Here is a 21,573-nt window from a genome sequence, read left to right as displayed (position 1 = left end):
GTGCAAATAGAGTAAACAATATAAAAGCAGTAAGTATTGAATTTAAACTTAAATGTTTTACAAAATAGACAACAAATGAAGAATCGAAAAAAAATTCTTAAATATATAAATAGTAATGTAAACAATTGAAGCTACTTAGTCTGAATATGTACTTTGCATGAAATCAAGTACAGAATAAAAACAATTTCGTATAAGGTACTGTTTGATTTTCTTTTTGAACAAATTGAAATTCAATTCTGTCACATTATATGGAAGTTTGTTGAATGATTTAACGTCCAGAGAATTTCGTAATGACATTTCAAGTCTAAAAGTTGGCTGATTTCAACTTTCTGCGTTGCGTTCTTACCTCCGACCAATCAGAAAGCGCCATACTACGAACTTTGACGGATATATCCGAATGGTGTAAAGGTAATATCACCAGATAAAATTAAACGCCTGATTGTGAAATTTGATTTTTCTTTTGATGGATATAAATACAAAAATTGCCGCGATCGTGTCAATAGTAAGTGTCTATCTTTTACTCAAGAGAAAGAAACGAAAATGGAGGAGTTTTAATGTCAGACCCATTCTGAGAAGCAGAAAGACTCAGGGGCAATTTCAGTTATTTAAAAGAATGAAAAATGATGATCAATTTTTGTACACAAGAATGAACAAAATATGTTTTGAACATTTAGTGAAATTGTTAGCGTCTTCATTGTTAAAAAAAGATATGGATCGATATCTCCAAAAGAGAAATTGGTTATAACACTCCAGTAAAGTGAATTGTTGAAATTGAAAATATATAGAAATTAAAGTTATTTTTCTACACCCGTACTCTAACAATACACTTATATGACCATAATCCGTTTCATAATGATATCCATTATGATACAGATTTTTCATAACGATACAGATTATCAACCAATTGAAACCCATAATTTTTCAATCAAGAATCCTGTTCCTTTGTTTTTGTCCTAGATTCTAACCTAAGTAACTAATTGCTTTATTTGTCAAAATCAGTTTTCATATTACCTACCTATATTATCAAAATGTCTGAAAACAGCGATATAGAAGGAATACCATCGACTCCAATATTTTTAAAAGATCAGATTAATTACAGTTGTTATATTCAATATAAATATAATTAGAATCTTTATAGTTTTCATATATCCATGATAATACCATTAAGTTTGTGTTTTTTTTAAATATGAGTTAATTACTGTAAATATGTTCAATACAAATATAATATTTATAGTTTTTCATTATTTACCGGGTTTAGAAAAAATAGCGTATGAAACTCTCATGTAATGGTTATTAATACACTCGCATATATACCATACAAAACTCGCCTTCGGCTCGTTTCGTATCCCGGTTAATGCTCGTGTCTTAATAACCATCATTACATTATCGTTGCATAATATACTATTATTTCATATGAGTGATTGCTGCTGTCAAGATTATGGAAATGGAATGTCAATATTTGTTTATGTATTCCTGCCAACCCAAAAATTACCAAAACCTATAATCACTATGGCAATTATTCATACTTTACTTTTTCGTGAACGTCAAAAAATGGATACTTTACCTTACCTCTCTGCATTACCTTACCTTACCTTGCATTATTATAAACTAGGGGTAACAGTGAGTAGACATTCAACATACAGGGCGAAGACATTATTCCCAATTTTCTAAAAAGTGGTTGACAGTGTGCGTCGAATGGAGCTCCAGCTATAATTCTGATGGCTTTTGTCTGCATGCGAAAAGCTCTGATCGCGTAAGTAGATCTACCTACCCCAAAGGAGTATCCCATATGAAAGGTGACAGTGAAAAAGGGTATGATACGAAGTGAGAAGTATTTTATGGTTCAATGCTTTGTTCAATTGGCGACAACATGTGTGTTCGCTGAATGGGCTCTGGAACAGTTGGCAAAACGGACCCTTATTTTCAAAGAAAAATCATCTTCAGCGACGAGGCCCATTTCTGGCTGATTGGGTAAGTGAATAAACAAAACTGTCGAATTTGGGACAATCGCAATCCACATGATATCCAAGAGCATCCAATGCATCCCGAAAAAGCCACTGTTTTGTGTGTATTTTGGACTGGCGGCGTCATATTTCTTTGAGAACGATGTTGGCCAGGTTATCACTGTCAACGGCGAGCGATACTTACTATTACCTACTGAATTCTGTACACCAACGACATGTGGTTTCAACAGGACGGAGCTGCATGCCACACAGCTCGTGACACATTGGATATTCTCAGTGGTAGATTTACCAGCAGTCTGAGTAGGCTTGAGCCTAGGGCGGCGGATTTTAGGAAACGACAAATTTGTCCCAATTTTTATTTGTCTTACAGAAATAAACAATAAATAAATACCTAAATGTTTTTGGGAAAGAAAGTTTTTGGCTTTCTACTACTCCATCTGATACAAAAAAATGGATGAGAGAATCTTCCAAAGAAAAGAAGGAAGTAATCAATTTGAAAATAAGTAACGCTATACATGGGTTTGTAGATCATGCAAAGAAGTAACTTTCAGACACAAACTGAAAGAAAGTCCTCCTGAATGTTATTAAATTTCATCACTTAACTGACCGGACACCGATTAAGTGAAGACAACACAATACAAACTCATTGCAGGTAAGTAATCCTAATGTATAAATCATCCATAACGAATCAGTAATTTATTAAACTTATATTACTCTTTTTGAGTAAACTTAGATTTTTTTGTTAAGTATATTATTATATTGTTGTATTATATTGTTGTTGTTTCAATAAATTTCTGTTGCTTATATTAGGTAACTACTCAAAGTCTGATTCTAAAAACTGAACAAAAGATACTGATAATTATGTACGCGAAATAAGACTTCTAATTTAATTTTTTTTCAGTCCTTGAATAAGAAATTGTGAGAATAAGTGATGGAACAAAGCGACTCAGTGGAGCTGTGTATAGAAAAAACACCAAAATGAAAAAAAAAGAACAAGAACAGGTTATCAGTAAAACGATGAAAATTGACAGTTTTCTTGAAAGTGTGAGAGGAAAAAGGAACTTTAACCACATGCAGTAATACACTACAATCTGAAAAAGATGAAACGGATTTCAACTCTGTGGCCCAACAACAACTGGGATCTGTTGAACAATATGTTTTTGAAAAAACAATATGTATCACAGTTGAAGATGCGTCTCAGTATCAGACGTCAAGTACAAATAATGGCCAAGTGCAAACAACAGTGAATCTAAATAAAGATCCAGCTTTATGGGAAATTTGTCAACCATTTATCAAAAATTAGTATAAATATTCTTATACAGTGCTAGTCAAAAGTCCCCTCCCCCCCTCGTATCTTTTGAACGGGTATACTTATAATAATGAAATTTGGAGGGTGGAAATAAACGGATTTAGGCTTCTTAACTGGTCATAACAGGTGACGCAATAGTCATAAATGACGTCACAAGGCCACTGTGACCAAAAATTTTAAATGGGACCCTATGGCAAGTGACAGCTCGTTTGAAAGGTATTGAAAATACCTATTCAGTCATACCAATTTTGTTTGGGTTTCGGCTGATTTTGATTGATAAATTGAAGAAATACGAAAATTATAGTTTCGCATTTAATTAATAAAGATTTAAGAACCAGTTCTTATAATAAGTGTTCAAAATGTGCTCCATCTACTTCCTGGCAGTAATGCATCCTATTGCTAAACTCTTGTCGTACTCGTCCCAGTGTGTCAGCGGAAATTGCCCTACATTCTTCAACAATTCGTTGTTTCAGAATGGCAATACTGTCAGGTGCTGTAGCGTAAACCTTAGATTTCAAGTACCCCCATAGAAAAAAATCTAATGGTGTGAGGTCCGGTGACCGAGCTGGCCATTCGATCGAACCTCGTCGTCCAATCCATCTACCACGATATTCTTCATCTAGGTAACGTCTTACTGCACCGTAATAGTGTGCAGGAGCACCATCTTGTTGAAACGTTATTTCCAAGTTGTCGAATTCATCTGGATTATCTTCTAGAATTTCAAGAATTAACGCCTCAATATCAGTTTGTAACATCTCCAGATACAATTCACCGGTAAGGTTAGCATTGAGAAAAAGAGGCCCAACTATGTGGTTTCCCAAAATAACTGCCCAAACATTTACTTTTTCTGGAAATTGAGTATGTTTTTCACGAAAGATGTGAGGATTTGTGTCACTCCAATACCTCACATTTTGAGTGTTAACATTTCCATTGAGAAAGAAAGTACTTTCGTCACTAAAACAAATTGTCTGTATGTAGCCTGGTTGTTGGCTCATTTTATCGGACATAGTTTCACAGAATTCTAGTCTTCGGTCGGGGTCATCATCTGAAAGTTGGTGCACCATTTTTAATTTGTATGGATGAAATTTGTTTTTAGCCAACACCCTATGTACTGTCCTTTGACTGACTTCACAGATAGACGCAACTTGGGTTGTGGAAGAAGTAGGGTTCACTAACATTTCTCCAAGTATGTCAATTTTTTTGTCATCACTAATTGTTGGTCGACCAGATCGTTTGGCATCTTGAACACTACCTGATGCTTCAAACTTCCGAAGAAGCTCCCTCAAATAAACCCTCGATATAGGGCGATCGGGGTACCTCTCATTAAACAGTCGTTCCGCTGCATGGAAATTGTTTCTACATTCACCAATTATTAAGATAGCTGCTATTTTGTCGGCTACAGTACGTACCATTTTGCCTATGTAAACACTTAAACGTCTCGTTAAACAATAGCTTAGGTAAATTTTCAAGGTATAAACACTTTTGACAAGTAGATAATTCAAACACGTCAACCTTTTTGACAATGAACCAGAGGCGTACTTTAAAATCTTTATTAATTAAATACGAAACAATAATTTTCGTATTTCTTCAATTTATCAATCAAAATCAGCCGAAACCCAAACAAAATTGGTATGACTGAATAGGTATTTTCAATACCTTTCAAACGAGCTGTCACTTGCCATAGGGTCCCATTTAAAATTTTTGGTCACAGTGGCCTTGTGACGTCATTTATGACTATTGCGTCACCTGTTATGACCAGTTAAGAAGCCTACATCCGTTTATTTCCACACTCCAAATTTCATTATTATAAGTATACCCGTTCCAAAGATACGAGGGGGGGAGGGGACTTTTGACTAGCACTGTATAGTTTAATAATTGTGATGAGTATACCAATTGTTTAGAATCTGTGCACTTATTTTTAGAATCCAATGATGTTAAATATCAGTATCTTGCTTACTAGTGATTCGTATGCTGCTGTATTTTAGTATTTATTGATTTCATGGATTACATTATTTAGAAGCTCAGAAAATTTACTCAACTGGTTTAGAATAAATGTTATTATTTACTGGACAGGTATAAAATGACTGTAATCAGTTCTTAATTTTTCATAAGATATGAATTTTTTTAAAAACAAACACTCATTTTTTAGTCTTTTAATTCTAAAATATTTTCGTCCATCGTCTTTTGTCCATGCAGGGTATCGAAATGCAGAGGTGAAAAAGGGGCGGCAAAATTTGAATAACCTACTGGCGGCAAATGAGTTAATCTGCCACTGTATATTCTGCACGAGCTATCTGACGGCATGGTCATCTTACGTGGAGGTGATGGCCATCGAGATCGTGCGATTTGACCCCGTTATACTGCGACTCGAGTCGCAGGTGTATGCGAATAAACCACAGACCACAGCGGTCCTCAAACCCAACATTTTCTGGTAATTACTATATGATGTCGTTGAGCGATTTTCTGCCAATTTTTCTTCACCAAAGCGCTACCGAAACAGTCCAAAAAATTAACCAGGCATTTGGCAATCATATTAGTGTTAATGAACGCACTGTTCGACATTGGTTTGCGAAATTTCGTTCCAGAGATTTTAGCCTCGAAGTAGCCGACCTACAGTAATCCAGAACGAGGATTTGAGAACCCTAGTGGTTTAGAACGTACTGAAAAGGACAAAAAATTCGAAAAGTGGATACCCAGGATTTGAACGATCTACAGAAATTGTCACGTTTTGAGGTCTGTTTTTCTTTGCTTTTGCGCAACCAAAACAATCCTTTTTTTGGATCGGATCATCACAATCATCACTTGAGATGAAAAATGGATCCTCTACAACAGCAGACATTCAGGACAGTTACTGGACACCACTGAGCCACCCAGGCACTTCCCAAAGACAAAAACTCATCAAAAAAAGACCATGCTTACTGTATGGCGTTCAGCGACTGGTGTGATCCACTACAACTCTCTGCAACCGAGCCAAACCATCACAGCAGTGTCCTATTGTGAGGAAATCGACGAAATGTACCGAAAATTGCGTCAGCAGCAGGCGACACTTGTCAACAAAAGAGGCCCGATTGTGCCCCACGTCAACGCCCGAACCTTCCCCAATCAGCACCAGGTAAAAACGGCCTTCGTCGACTTTATCAAATCCCGAGCACATAATTTCAATGCTGACGGATTCAAATGGCATTTATTTCAAGTGAATTGAATGAGTATTCAGTTTCATATTTATTACAGTTTAAAGTAGACTCATAAAAACGAACAAAACTTTCGAAACAACCTAATATTAAGCAGATAATAGATGAAAATCAATTTGTGAAGCATAAAAACTCAAAGACGTCTCCACAATTTATGATCACCCGAAGATGTTAGAACGGTAAAACCATCAATCAGTACTTGTTTCGAACCTATGTAGGTTCATCATCAGCTAATTATTTGAAATTATGAAGAAATATTTTTATAACGGAGATAAGAAACTTATCACATTTTACCAATGAATAAATGGTCACAATGACATGTTAATAGTAATGATTTTTTTTATATTCAGTAAAACGATGGACGTTTATAACATCCTCGTTTTTATGCTTCGCAAATCTACTGCACTCCACTTCGAGATATAATGAACTTCTACCACAAGAAAATCAGTTGTATTGGCTTGTGCCAAAGATCACGACAAAAAAGAACATGGTTCAAAAGTGTAAGAAGACGAAATTACAATCAAAAATTAATTTTTTGTTTTTTTTTCTTTTTGTTCATAAAATTTATTTCTTATTTTTACCTGTTTTTTGAACTTATTTTCAATTTTGAACAATAAATAATGAAATTTGGAACAATCATGAGATACAAATCAATTCAAAGAAATAAGATTATAAAAAGAAGGAAAGAAGAAAAAATTCATTAGTGTCAAATTAGCCACACTTTTCCATCCACAGTTTCCGATGTGCTGGCGATGTCAGGATAGATGAGAAATTGTAAACAGTGTTTCCAATTCTCCCATTAATCTAAGACTAATGTTGAATGACACATGTGAAACAATAGCTTTTGAAAAATATACAGACGCTCAAATTGAGACAAACAAATCAAGAAATGTTTTCGAATAAATCCTTTATTCTTAGATGTTTCCGAATTATTCGAAAGGCAGTCTCAGTTCTTTACGGGATGGTTTCAGTTTACCAAAGACCGTGCCGACATATTGTAATTAACCAAAATATGAAACTGAGAAGTTGGAGAGTCTTAGTCATAGGCGCACCCGAAAAATTGGAAGGGAATACTAAGAAATCCCTATATCCACCATAGATTAGTCATATATCGAGGTTTGACCGATTTTAGTTGTGGATGTTCATTAGAAAGTTCTTTCTATAAAATCGTATTGAAAAATAATGAGAGAAAAAAAATATTGTTTTTATTTTCATTTTAGGAACCTCAAAACCCGAAGATTCTAGGAATTGGCGGGTTTGACCCTAGCAGCCGATGAAAAGTGGCTGCTTGTTTTGAAAACGGCAGCAAAAATAAGTATTTCTGGAGGAGATGACAAACGACCTGTAGAGAATGAATACCAGGAAAGTTCTAAAAACATCGATCAAATCTTTGAATCAGTTTCAATCCAGAAACGATAGCGATCGCAAACGAAGTAAAATAGTAACTATAATAGTTAACTGAAGTTAGCTCAAGATGAAACTTAATAATTCAATCAATGTCTGAGTTAGTGAAAAAAAAATTTACTAAAAATCTGAAAACCAAAGCAGAATAATAATACTTTGTTCATATATAGGGTAATTCCGGTGGAGATGGCCCTAGTGACTTTAAAATTCTACTGTGAAGGAATTATAATGAATAAAACATTAATTAATACAAAAAATAAAACTTTACTTATAATTCTTATTAAATATTAACGATAAATCACTTTGGCAATTGCAATAATGTAATTTTAAACTTATGAAAAAAAAATAGGACTGACCATCTCTCCCGGGATGTTCGGGAGTGATAGCCATAGCAGTCGGGGAGAGATGGCCAATACTTTTTTTGCCTTTCCCTTCGCCCTTGAGATCTTTTAGCTCCTTTTTTTTCCTATTATCGCAGTATGAACACATGTCCTCAAACTCGGTGCAATTTTCCTGCCCCCAGAACATGTAGATATTGCATTGTATCCAATCTTCTATCAGTTGTGTCTTATAATAATTATCACCACATCCTCTACAGTTATCTTTCTCTCTGCATTTCCACTTGTCGCTGATTTTCCCCAGGCTTGGTATAATAAGAAGCACTTTGGCATCTGATTTTCGAGGCAAAAGATGACCTGGTCGATTATTCAATTGCAACCCGGACTCGTCCATGTTGTAAATATGGCCAGGTTTATTTATTAGGTCATTTTATCACTGAGAGTTTTCTCAAGCATTTTAAAATAGGCGTTTACCTTTGATTTATTCATCCCTTGACTTCTAGCGTATGACACCCCTTCTGATATCCCCAATGAAATATCAGAATTTATTTTCAGAAACATTCTCACCCAATCATAGCCCGCCTTTTCAGATGTTTTACAGAATCTATGTTTAATTCCTAATTGCTCGGCAAACTTGAATGCAATTATTCTTAAATCATTTATAGTCAAATAAAACAAATGAAGGTCTTATGAAATGTAATAAATATTGAGATTGATTCGCAGATAAGTTTAACACGCGAAGTAGTTCGGCAAAGTAGTGAGCGACAGTGAACAAGTGAAATAAATGTAATAATGAAAGAAGGTAATTGTAAATTCTCTGAGTTATTGAATGAAGTTCGTAGCAAAATTATTTCCCTACATACCCGTTCATTATTTCAGCAAAACATATAAAACTCATAGGCGCTCCCATGGTGCAGGGTCGATCCCAAAATAAATGTTCGATTTCCGTGTGGTTGGCGCTTTCCGACGGCATAGCATAAGTGTTAATCTGTTTAAAGTCTCCAACCGCTGAATGTTTGGGTATTCAAATACGGTTCGTTGAATTTGTCGATGATAGATATTTGTTTCTTGGGAAAGCAAGGTTTTGGCATTCTACTTCTCCGTATTTATACAAAAATTAAAAGAAGTGGGAAAAAATCAATCTCTCCTAAAAATATACCAGTTTCATTTTGAATATTTCTTTCTTTCGATTGAATTATTATAGGTGTATAAATGAATTCTTTTTTGTTATTGAAATACTTTTTTGAAATGGGTGGACACCATAAACAACACTAAACAAAACAAACTTTTTTGGAAATATGACAATAAATTAAGAACAAATTTCCATTGTATAGTAAATATTAATTATTAAGTAACTCAGTAATTAATATTAGGATATTTTAAAAGTATTGTCTGTTTTAATGGCATGAGTTTTCTGTAGCTCCATATCAATAAATTTTTATTCTACTGTGTCATGGTACATACTCAGGGCCGTCGCCATGGGGGGATGAAGGGAGTCCCCCCTGCTTTTTTGACTTGGGAAAAAGTTGGGAAATTTTAGGCCGTGAAGATAAAAAAAAATAGTAAAAAAATTAATAAAAATTTATAAAATAAAAATGAGAGAAAAGAATGGGAGTGGTAATAAGAAAAGGGAAAGAACCAGGAGGAGGTTGGGATTTCCCAACATGCATAACTTGGAGATCCCATATTTTGAAATTCTGAGTTGTTTGAAAACTTCAAAAAAGTTTAATTTCTCCCAAGTAAGAGAACAGTCCACAAATTTTGAAGTGACAATTTTAAAAAATTCCCAACTTTTCGCTGCTTTCGACTAGGAAAAGTTGGTAAATTTCGGGCCGTGAAGATAGAAAAAATAATAGTAGAAAACAAAAAGCACAATATTATTTAAGTGTTGTTTCCTTTCATTTGTATTGAATATTCCTATACATAGTGGATATGGTGGAAGACCATGGACCTTGGTCCAAAGTAGAATAATTCCTATTATTATTTTTATAATTACCAAAATTTATTTTTATTGGTGCATACCCTAACGGGCATAAGCATTCAGCCAATATTTGGATAGCTAAGTAAGAAAATTAATATATTATAGTAGTAACTAATCTCTTGGCTTTCATTTTTTCGAAAGTTGGGAAATTTTGCTGGTGGGGTTGGGAAAATTTGGATTCCCTCCCCCCCTTGTTTTTCTTTTCGCTACGGCCCTGTACAGACTGATTGATAAAGAATTTTGTACTCGACTGGCGACTGATACTGAATACAGGGTGTTTATGAACATGCGGCAAAAATTTAAGGGGCTATTTTAAGGATATTTTGTCCTTCGATGATTTTTGATAGGGCGCTTTGTTTCGAAGATACGGAACGAAAAAGAATTTCGACAATAACAATTTATTACCAAAAATTGAACGTAATATTTCTTAATCTACAAGAACTGTTGAAAATAACTACTTCCCGCTCGGATGCAAGAATCTAATCTTCTCCTCATTGACTCCCGAACTCTTTTCAAAAACACCAGGATCGTTTCTAATTGCGTTACACCCAGCAATTATCCGATTTCTCAAATCTTTCACATCTTCCACTGAAGTAGTATAAACTAATCACTTTAGGTGGCCCCATAGGAAATGATCCAGGAGGTTTCAGTCCGGTGATCGAGCAGGGTCTGCGTTACTATAACCCAAGGCTGCTCAACCTTTTTAACGGTCGGGCTAAACGGTGGATTCAGACTTCACGACGAGCCACTAACAATTCCTATTTCAGTTACTTTCAAGACATGCGCAATAAAAACCCAATATTAAGACGAATTTAATAAAATTATATTTTTGTTTATTAGGTAATATTATGAACAAACAGACAGTATCTTATGCTAAAATTCAGCAGCTAAATAAAGTAAGAAAATCAAACTTAAGTATGTATTTTCTCAAATCTAAATCTAGGGTAAGTCGTTGTTACAATCAATGTGACTTCTGCTATTGTTTGTCTTATGTTAGGCGACAAATCCGATGTTGATAGTAACAAAAAGTCACAAACATGTTGCTCAGTTCAGGATGTGCGGTATTTATTTTTTTACATAATTGAGGTCTGAAAATACCTTTTCACACACATATGTTAATCCAAAACTACTTAAAAACTGTAACTCCAGGTCACTTATTGCTGGAAATTCTGCTTTTGGTATCATTTTCCAGAAATCTGCAAAATCTTCTGAAGAATTTTGTGCTTTCGAAGACAATTTGTTGGCAAACAGGTTTTTTTAAGTATCGTGATTTTGCAGTTCAACTGCGGCAGTCAATTTGGCGGGATTTTTCAATTTGGTGCGTACCTATTTCAGAACTTACTTGCGCGGGCCATTTAAAATCCTTTCGTGGGCCACATTGTGACCCGCGGGCCTGGGGTTGAGCACCCTTAATATAACCATTCATGATAGAGGACTTCACTAACAAGATTTTAAATACTAAACACAGAAAATGTACGTCAAATAGACAAAGTCAATCAGTTTAAACCTATTCGACACATACAAATGACGACTTCCGAGACATACTATTCAAATTGAATGTCTGCAGCCGTTTGTAGTAATCGAAATGTTGTTAATAGGTACCAACGGAATCGTTAGATTTTTTGTTACTTGGTAGGTCCAGTGTAGTACGCTATACTTTTATTTCGGCTACGTTAATAATTTTAAAACTACCAAAATTGCTATTGTGGAAATTTTTTTTCACCCCGTATCTTTGAAACAAAGCGCCCTATCGGAAATCTTCAAAGGACAAAATATCCTTGGGATAGTCCAAGAAATAGTCCCTCAATTTTTTGCTGCATGTTCAATGAACACCCTGTATACATATAAACGCGTGCGATCGCTGTTGATTATAAAGTGCTATAGGACGAAGCGCGGCCTTCAACGCGCTATGCATAGACACTCGCCGCGGGTCCCCCCGACCGGTACCGCCGCAACCTCTATGTCCCTGCATTTTAAATCTGTAATGTCTTCTAGAATATTCATTCAAATTATATGCTGTGAAGAGCCATATTGATCTATATTAAATGTGCAATGTCTTTAAGGTACTTAATTGGATAAGAATTAATGCTGTATCGTTTAAAATCGCATCGTAAATAAGCCATTATTTATCGAGGATAAAAAATGGTTATTGTGGGTTATCCTTAAAAGATATACATACACTATCGCAGACTTTTTTGTAGACCTCTTTAAGGTGTACAATACTGTAGTACATTATTTGGATCTATCTCGTAGGCTTCAGTCAGCGTTTGCAATGTAAGTGTTTATTTGCATCGCATTAGAAACCTCTGAAATTATCAGTGTTTATCTACTTATCTACTATATTGTGAATGTTATATATAAATAAACCTTCCTCTTGAATAACTATGTCTATAAAAAAAACTCGCATCAAAATCCGTTACGTAGTTTTTAAGATCTATACATAGGGACAGACAGCGGAAAGTGACTTTGTTTTATATTATGTAGTGTTGCATTGATGCTGTCCATTTTTTTCCAAATTTTAATTTTTTACCCCGTTTCAGCTTATTTACTTTATATGACGTCGTTAACCTATGATCGGCCAATTTTTCTCTGCGAATTCAAATTGAACCAAAGCGCTGCCGCAATGAACGCACTGTTCGATGTTGATTTGCAAAATTTCATTCCAGAGATTTTAGCCTCGAAGATGAGCTCCGAAGTGGTCGACCTACAGTAATCCAGGACGAGGATCTAAGGACCGTGGTGGAGACTGACCCATCACAAACGGTGCGTGGGATGACGGAAGAACTAGGTGCCAACTTCCATGCGATTTTTGATGTTTTAAAACGTATTGGAAAGGTCAAGAAGCTCGAAAAGTGGGTGCGCCACGATTTGAACAATCGCGATCGGCAGAAATTGTCACGTTTCAAGGACAGTTCTTCTTTGTTTTTACGCAACCAAAATGATCCTTGTGATGAAAAGTGGATCCTCTACGATAACTGGAGACGTTCAGGACAATGATTGGACACCGATGAGCTTCACAGGCATGTGTGATTCACTATAAATTTCTGCAAGCGGGCCGGCACTGGTCAACAGAAGAGGTCCGATCCTGCTCCACGACAACGCCTATCCGCGCGTTTCATAAATCACCGTCCGATAATTAAACGAATTGAGCGTCGAAGTTCTGCCTCACCCACCATACTTCCCAGACCTCTCGCCAACCGACCACCATTTTTTCAAGCACTTCGATAACTTTCTCACCGGTAGAACCTTCGCCAACCAGGACCCGGCGAAAACGGTCTTCGTCGACTTCATCAAATCCCGAGTTCGCAATTTTTATACTGACGGAATTAATCGACTTGTGTTACTTTGCCAATAATTATTCAACATATATTCATAGAGAAATAAAAATATATTATAGAAATAAATATGGAGCATCCCACGAAAGCATTGGATGCTTGTACTTGGCAAGGAAATGATATAATTAATTAATTTATATTAATATATATTAATATATATTCAACTGATATCGATATCGTATCGTAGAGGTGAGAATAATGGTTTGTATTCAGTAGTAGTCTAGTTCAATTTAATAAAAGATATAGACTGGATTCGTGTACGAGTAAATAAGTTTTTTTGAAACTTCATATTTAAGGAAAAGTGCAATAACTCAACAACGCCGTAACCGAATTTCAAAAACCAAACATGAAATGATATCAGAATTTAACGTAGCATCTGAATATGTAATGATATACAGGGCGTTCTATTTTAAAAAAATGGAATTTTGGTCTGTAGCACCTACACCAAACACCCTGTATATTTAAAAATTATATCAAAATATAGCTCTCATGAACTCCTAAAACTTTTGTATGAAACATTTTTGTGTATCTCCTTCAACAAACCAGATATTGCCTGTCACATAAAATGTGGGACACCCGGTATATATTCCTATATGACTCATCAGTGACATAGGTCTGTAGTTTATAACGTCAGTTCTATCACCGGTTTTTTCAGAGCGTCCGGAAAGATGCCGGCTGTTATAGATTTACTATTGATATTGTTATTGGTTTTACCAAAATATCGATGTATTCTATTAATATTTCCGATTTGGTATTATCGATTCCCGGTGACTTTGCGGTCTTGAGACTTGAAATAGTTTCTTGAACTTCTTCTTCCTCAAGCTCTTCCAGAAAGCAAGAATTAATTACTCGAGTTTCCTCGAAAGACTTTTCATTTTTGACTATGGCTTTGGTTAGTTTGTTTCCATTATCTATGATATCTTTACAGTTATCTGTTTTAATAAGTTTTTTTTTTGTTTGTGAGCTTCACCATTTATCTATGTCTTGCTGGGGATGTTTTTCAATATATTTATTTTGTTCCTAAAATAGTTTCCTCTTGATTTTTTTGTTAAATCGTTCAATTTCTTTCGATATTTTTTATATACCTACTTTCTAATAATTTATTATTAACATCTTTGTTCAATTGCATTTGAAGATTATTTCGTGTTTGTATAGACTTAATCAACCCTTCTGATATCCATTCTTTTCTTTTTACCAGGTCTCTTTTTATCTTAATAATTATTTTCTGTATATTTTTCAATTTTTTCCTTGAGTCTATTCATAAAAGATGAAGTGATTATTTCTGTATCATTGAAATTATAAACATCGAGCCAGGTTTCGTTTATAAAATCATTCTGAAGTTGTTTTTATTTAAAATGTTTATTATCTGATTTTCTTTCAACTGGACTTTTATATTTTACCCATGTGCAAAACTATTAGAAAATGGACCGAGATACCTGATTGGATTACAACTGGTAAAATTGCTGAATTATCGTCAGGATTATTTATGAATACTTATATGATCTAAACATGATGACGAATTTTTTTGAACTTTGGTAAATTCATTTGTTGCGGAGATGAATCCATATTTATTCATCATGTTTTAGATATGATATACTATCTTCGGTATAACTGTCCAGTATATTATATGTTCATGTCCCCGGTTATTATTTTATAATCTGATCTTTCAGTGTTTTGTTGTTCTAAGTAATTTTTTAAGTGTTTTTGGAATTGGGAAGGTTGTATTGTTATATAAACAATACAACCGTCATTCTGATTTGTATTGCCATCATTGTATATGACATCATAATCAGGTAAAGCCAGTTGAAAAAACTCATAACTTTTGAAACAATATAATAATATGCCATACCTGTCTGCAATCTTAAAATTTGTCATTATACCATGACTTCGAGTTTAAAGTTAAGAAACAAATATCTCTGTGTTCAGTATGAAGGTTTTACTTGAAATCCGCAACAATAATGCTATTTTTAGTGAGGCTACAAATAGACAAAATGGAAATAAACTTCAATTGTGTCAATTTTTATTGGCTCCTAATTCTGAAAAAATCGAACGTTGGTATGTTGAACACCTTCAGAACTGAGAACTCCTATATTGTAATAGATATAGATTTCATCACCTTCAAAGAAAGCTCCGAAATAAACGTGTAAAACGGTTTCAATTAAAAAGTCTGCTAATGAACAAACAAATAGCAGGATCTCTTTAGATCTCTTGTTTTCAAAGGGGCCGACTGACGTGCAGGCATTTTTTAATTTTGTCACAGGAAGCTTTGAAGGCAGTTCATCAAATAACTGACATGCTACATGACACGCCCATCGGTAAACGCCACTGCTTGGTGAGAATCGTTTGTATATCAGGTTAAGTTCATAATTCGTGGTACGGCTCAAATGGAGATATCCGTAGTAGTGAATTCATTCACCAATCAATTAAATTCAGAATGAAATGAAGGTAAATAACATTCAATAATATGCTTTACAGACTATTGAATATTCCACTGTCAGAAAGTAATTTTCAGAGAGAACTGAGTTGTATGAAACAAATGGCTGCGCACAACAGTTAGGTACAAGGTACCTGTTATCGACTTCATTTTTTCCAAAAAACGACGAAAAGAAGCCATTTAACAGGTCTATTCCACGGTGAACCGACCAATAGCAATGCTTTTTAAATAGGAAGACTTGAAACGTAACTCACAGATCAAATAATAATTCAAGTAAATTAATTTTAAAATATGAAGGCGAAAACTTCCGTTTGTAATATATCGGGAGCATATTAATTGACTTGTGGTTCTTGCCCAAAAATGTATATTGGCCAAACGGGAAGAACCTTTTCCCAAAGAATAAAAATACAAAGAAGTAGTTTTTTGAATGTGAAGACCAATTCTACATTTGCAAACCACATTTTGAGAGATATCACACACTGTGAGATATCACTTTTGGAAGAGAAAGGTTTGAGTCTTATTCTTTTGAAATGTTTGGAAATAATTAGACTCAAAAATTCGGAAAATTTACTGAATGACCGAACAGAATTGAATAATTTTCCCCTGTTAAATCTGTTTGCTAATGTGGAGATTGGTAGTTAGTTTAATCATTCTGTTTAAAATATGTTTTTCCGTTAATCAGCTGTTGCCCCCATACGAACGACAACTCTTAGAAGTTGAGAAACTTGTGCGAGCTAAGGACTAACGAGGTCTTACCTTTTAACGTGTGATTCCTAACACGTTACATATATATTTCTTGAGTTGATTTAATTTCTTTCATCTTTATTTTAAATCAGTTTGTAACTAAACTCAATTAAAATTATTAGTCTTCAAGAACGTATGAAGGTAAAATTATTCAAATTTTTATATAAAGCACTAAGTCTAATTCAATCAGTATGAACACGCCTGAGGAAGCTATTGTATATCGAAACACGTGTTCTGGTTTTGTAAACTGCCCAGTGAAAATCTCACAATAAAATGTTACTTGAATACGTTAGTCAATTCCATCACATGACTTTTTGTGACCTTAAAATTGAAAATAAAAAAGCTTTTAATAATTCCATCATTGTTATCAAGTGAACGAACATGAGTTTCTAGCGAAAAAGGTGAAAGTGTTAAAAAATGGAGTGGGCTGATGGTTTCATCTATTGTTTCATTCGAAACGTTGGCGTATTTTCATTGGTTGAAACATGGAAAAAATAGTGTAGCATCACTCGTAGTCACCGGTAGAGGGCTATCAACTTTTTCAATAGATATCTCGTTATAAGCCTTTCAATTCTCTATTTCAACAGTGGTTAGTGGTTGATTTTTGGAAATCGAGCCAGCACTGGCCAACTGGATGAATTATGAAATCGCTACACATGAACCAAAATTCCGCTACGCTTATATCTGACGCAATCAGTTTGCGCATGTGCCCTATCCAAAATTAAATACCACAGAACTTACAATTTGTAGTTTGTGTACCGTTCAGATGCCACAAAACTGAACTGTCACTAATGTCAGGAATCAGGATCATGCTAATTTTCAACCGCGCAACTCAGTAGATGGTACCTAATTTTCTAAATTTACAGCAGGTAATTTTTGAAAGCTGTCATCTCGACCAAATATTTCTTAGCTTGAAATAATGATTTTGAAAAGTAAAAATAAATATCAATTTGTTCGCGTGCGTATAATCACACTGAGCTCTCGAATGATCATTCGCGACAGGTCTAATCCAACCTTTCAAGTTGGAATCAGACAACCAATGTTGAGAAAAAGTTTGTTTTTGAGACTTTGTGTATTTTTTAAAAAATGCCCCGTTTCCGTCAATTACAACTGCGGTAGCTCTTTCGCTCGAGCTGCAATCAGATGAATTCTCTTCTATTTCCACTGTAATTTGTTCTATATAATTTATAATAGTCGAGACTTTCAGTTTCAAAATATTGGAGGTTATAAGGTTTATGGAATGAATGAATATATCCAAGAATATGCTTCTCTTTCATCATGTAATGGCCTCAGCTACTAAGACTGTAACGTAATGACTGTGCATTCAATTATTCAAGTGTCAACTGTCAGCTTCGAGTGCTGTCCACTGCCTCTTCTTCTATATTTTTTCAATATTGATTATTTGTAGAAAATTCCGGTACTTTACGTTAAAATCCGCTACACCGCTACCGTCGAGTAAATTCCGCTATATTATCGGAATTCCGCTACGGTTGGCAACTCTGAGCCAGCCGTTCTTAGGTAATTGGCAATTTTTCATAATTTTTAAAAATCTGCTAATAATAGATATCATAAGTTCAATAAAAATTTCAATACAAACTCACACTAGTTTATCCCCCATGAAATGTGTAAAATGTTCTTTATTCACTTCCTGATGATAATGCAGTAAATTTACATATTCATTTTTCACATTATGAAATGTGTCTGGGGTAATTACCTTCCAAGCACATCTTATTTTATCTATGAGATCTGGCAAGAACTGTGGCAAAAACGTGACATAACAACTCCAGAAGAAATCTCTGAAATTTTTAGTGACCGCTTTCAACATATCAACTCATCAGAAAACTATGATCCTACATTTCTTGATATTAAAGAGGCATACGAACAAAACAAAATAAATTTTCAGACAGAGGAGTTGTATGATTACAACTCATCTCTCACTATGGATGAATTCAGGGAAGCGCTAAGCACAGCAAAACCTTCAGCACCTGGGCCTGACAAAATCCACTACGAATTCCTAGAACATCTTCCTGAAAAACAAAAGATGAACATTTTACACATTTTCAATGTTGTTTGGTCTACAGGAACCTACCCTGAAAGATGGAAAGAGGTTCATATTATTCCAATTCTGAAACCTGGTTAAGATCCCACCTTACCTGAGAGGTATCGCCCAATTTCTCTTACCAGCTGCCTAAGTAAGTTGTTGGAGAAAATAGTGAACAATCGTCTAACCTGGTGTTTAGAGAATAGAAACCTTCTCTCCAGATTCCAAGCAGGATTCCGAAAATTTCGTTCGACTTTAGATCCACTGTCTTGTTTGGAATATGAAATACAGTCCAGCTTCGTCAAACAAAAACATCTAACAGCTATATTTTTTGATATTGAAAAAGCTTTCGATCTCACGTGGAGATATGGGGTACTGAGAACTTTGCATGAATGGGGATTCAGAGGCTATCTGCCGCTTTTTCTACAACAGTTTCTCAATGACAGAAAATTCAGGACTAGAATTCAAGAAGCTATATCAAACCCTCGAGAAATGGAGAACGGTATACCCCAAGGTTCTACATTGAGTGTCACTCTGTTTGCAATTGCCATAAACGCCATAATAGAAGTAGTAGAAGGTCCAGTGAAAATAACTGCATATGTGGATGATCTAGCTATATTCTATTCGTATTCAGTCACTTCTGATGCTGAGGAGAAACTTCAGAACACCGTAAATGAGCTTCACAGCAGAGCACACAGTACAGGTCTCAAATTCTCAGCAAGCAAAACAAAGGCGATTCACTTTTGTAGAAAGCGAAAACTTCATAATAATCCCAACCTCAACATGAATTTGACTCTAAACTGAATTGGGGAGCTCACATAGATAATTTGATGGAAAGATGCCAGAAACCACTGAATATCATAAAAGCTCTTGCAGGAATCAAATGGGGAGCAGACCATGAAATTCTGCTGAATATTTATCGCAGCCTTATTCTCTCTCGAATGGATTATCGTAGTGTAGTATACTCCTCGGCCAGACCAACACGATTAAAAACTTGAGGTTACTTGGACAATTTTATGAATAAAAGTACTCGTGTGGAAAGTCGATCGGAGCAACGAGTCTTGATAAAAATGTAGTTCTACTCGACGACATCAAACCCGCTCGTCCACCATTATTTGAAATGAATAATTATCAAAGCAGAAATAATAATGATAACGTTAATTCAACAACATTTATAACAGGAATAATACAAAGTATGCTAAAATGAAGTCGTAAACAAAAAGTACAGTACCTATATGGAAGTTTAAGTTACAATTGTGATAGCAGATATTTTTTCAAAAGAAATATCAAGTTCTGTAGATTCGTGGTGTTTTTAAACTAACAAGCTACTCTACTATGAAATATCGAATTCATTCCATATTTTGTATGTACATAATACGTGTGGAGTAATCACGTTTTGTGTTGATCAGTTATCTGAATCTCATGAAACTCAACATTCGAATGTTTCAAATTCTTCTTCACAGCTAAACTGTTGAGGAGTTTCACTGATAATTATAATTTTTTGGGAGAAATTCTTTAACACGAATCTAAATTTAGCTGAAAAAACGCACATCGGAAAAAATATTTACTATACTAATAAAAAGCAATCGAATGAACTACAAAAACGGCTGCACATGATCAGGTGAAAAATATCCAGGGAATAATTATGTTCCATTTCTTTCACAGATGTTGACAAAAAAACCTTTTAGAAAGTTTTGATTAAAAATGAGAAACTGGAATGCGATTTTGTTTTGTTGAGTGGTGCGTTGTCATATGACTATCATTGTATTGTCAATATTCTATAGGATATTTTGAATTTTTTTGATATGGCCGGACAGTTTACATTCAATGAATATGCAGATATGCATGTATTTTATGGACGAGCATTTTGTAATGCTGCAGAAGCTCGTCGTCTGTATTCCGAGCATTTTCCCAATCGAACGGTACCGTCAAGAGAAACATTCGAGTGTGTCGATCGCAGCTTGAGGGAGACAGGTATGTAATAATTGATAATTAATTTGAGCACGTTGTTTTATTTCGATATTATTGTAGGTACAGTTTTGCCAAAACGAGGTAGTGAGGGCGCTCCTAGGACTGTACGTACCGTTGTATTGGAGGAAAATATTTTGGAAGCCGTCGCTGATGATCCTTCAATGAGCATCAGAAATCTATCAGAACAGTTCCATACATCCAAGTCCACTATTCATAGAATAATTAGGGAACAACTGCTCCACCCATTTCACAACCAGAAGGTATATGCCATGACACCTCAAGATTTTCCAGCACGACTGGAATATGCCAATTGGTTCATGGATAGGCAAAGAGAGGATATGACTTTTATTAATCGAGTTTTATTCACTGATGAAGCAGGTTTCAGTAGAGATGGAGTTATCAACTCTCATAATCTCCATATATGGGCCGAAGAAAATCCCCATGGGATATTGCAAACCAAACACCAACGGAAATTCAACGTGAATGTTTGGGCTGGTATCATAGGAAACCATCTTATAGGACCATTCGTTCTACAGGACCGATTGAATGGAGAACGTTATTTGGAGTTCATTCAGAACGATTTGAATGGACTTTTGGAACATGTTCCATTGCAAACCCGAAGAGATAAGTGGTTTATGCATGATGGCGCTCCTCCTCATTTTAGTTTGATTGTGCGTGACCATCTGAACCATATTTTCCACAATAGATGGATTGGTAGAGGTGGGCCATATTCATGGCCATCGCGGTCTCCGGATTTAAATCCATTGGATTTCTTTCTGTGGGGGCATCTAAAAAGCCTTGTTTACGCTACACCTATTCACACAAGAGATGCATTGTTGAATAGAATAACATTACATTGTG

Source organism: Leptinotarsa decemlineata, unplaced genomic scaffold (genome assembly GCF_025532065.1).
Source record: "Leptinotarsa decemlineata unplaced genomic scaffold, Ldec_3_MD MMD2_tig00026307_RagTag_RagTag, whole genome shotgun sequence".
Taxonomy (NCBI): domain Eukaryota; kingdom Metazoa; phylum Arthropoda; class Insecta; order Coleoptera; family Chrysomelidae; genus Leptinotarsa; species Leptinotarsa decemlineata.
The sequence above is the reverse complement of the archived record's forward strand: the minus strand, read 5'-3'. Positions refer to the sequence as shown.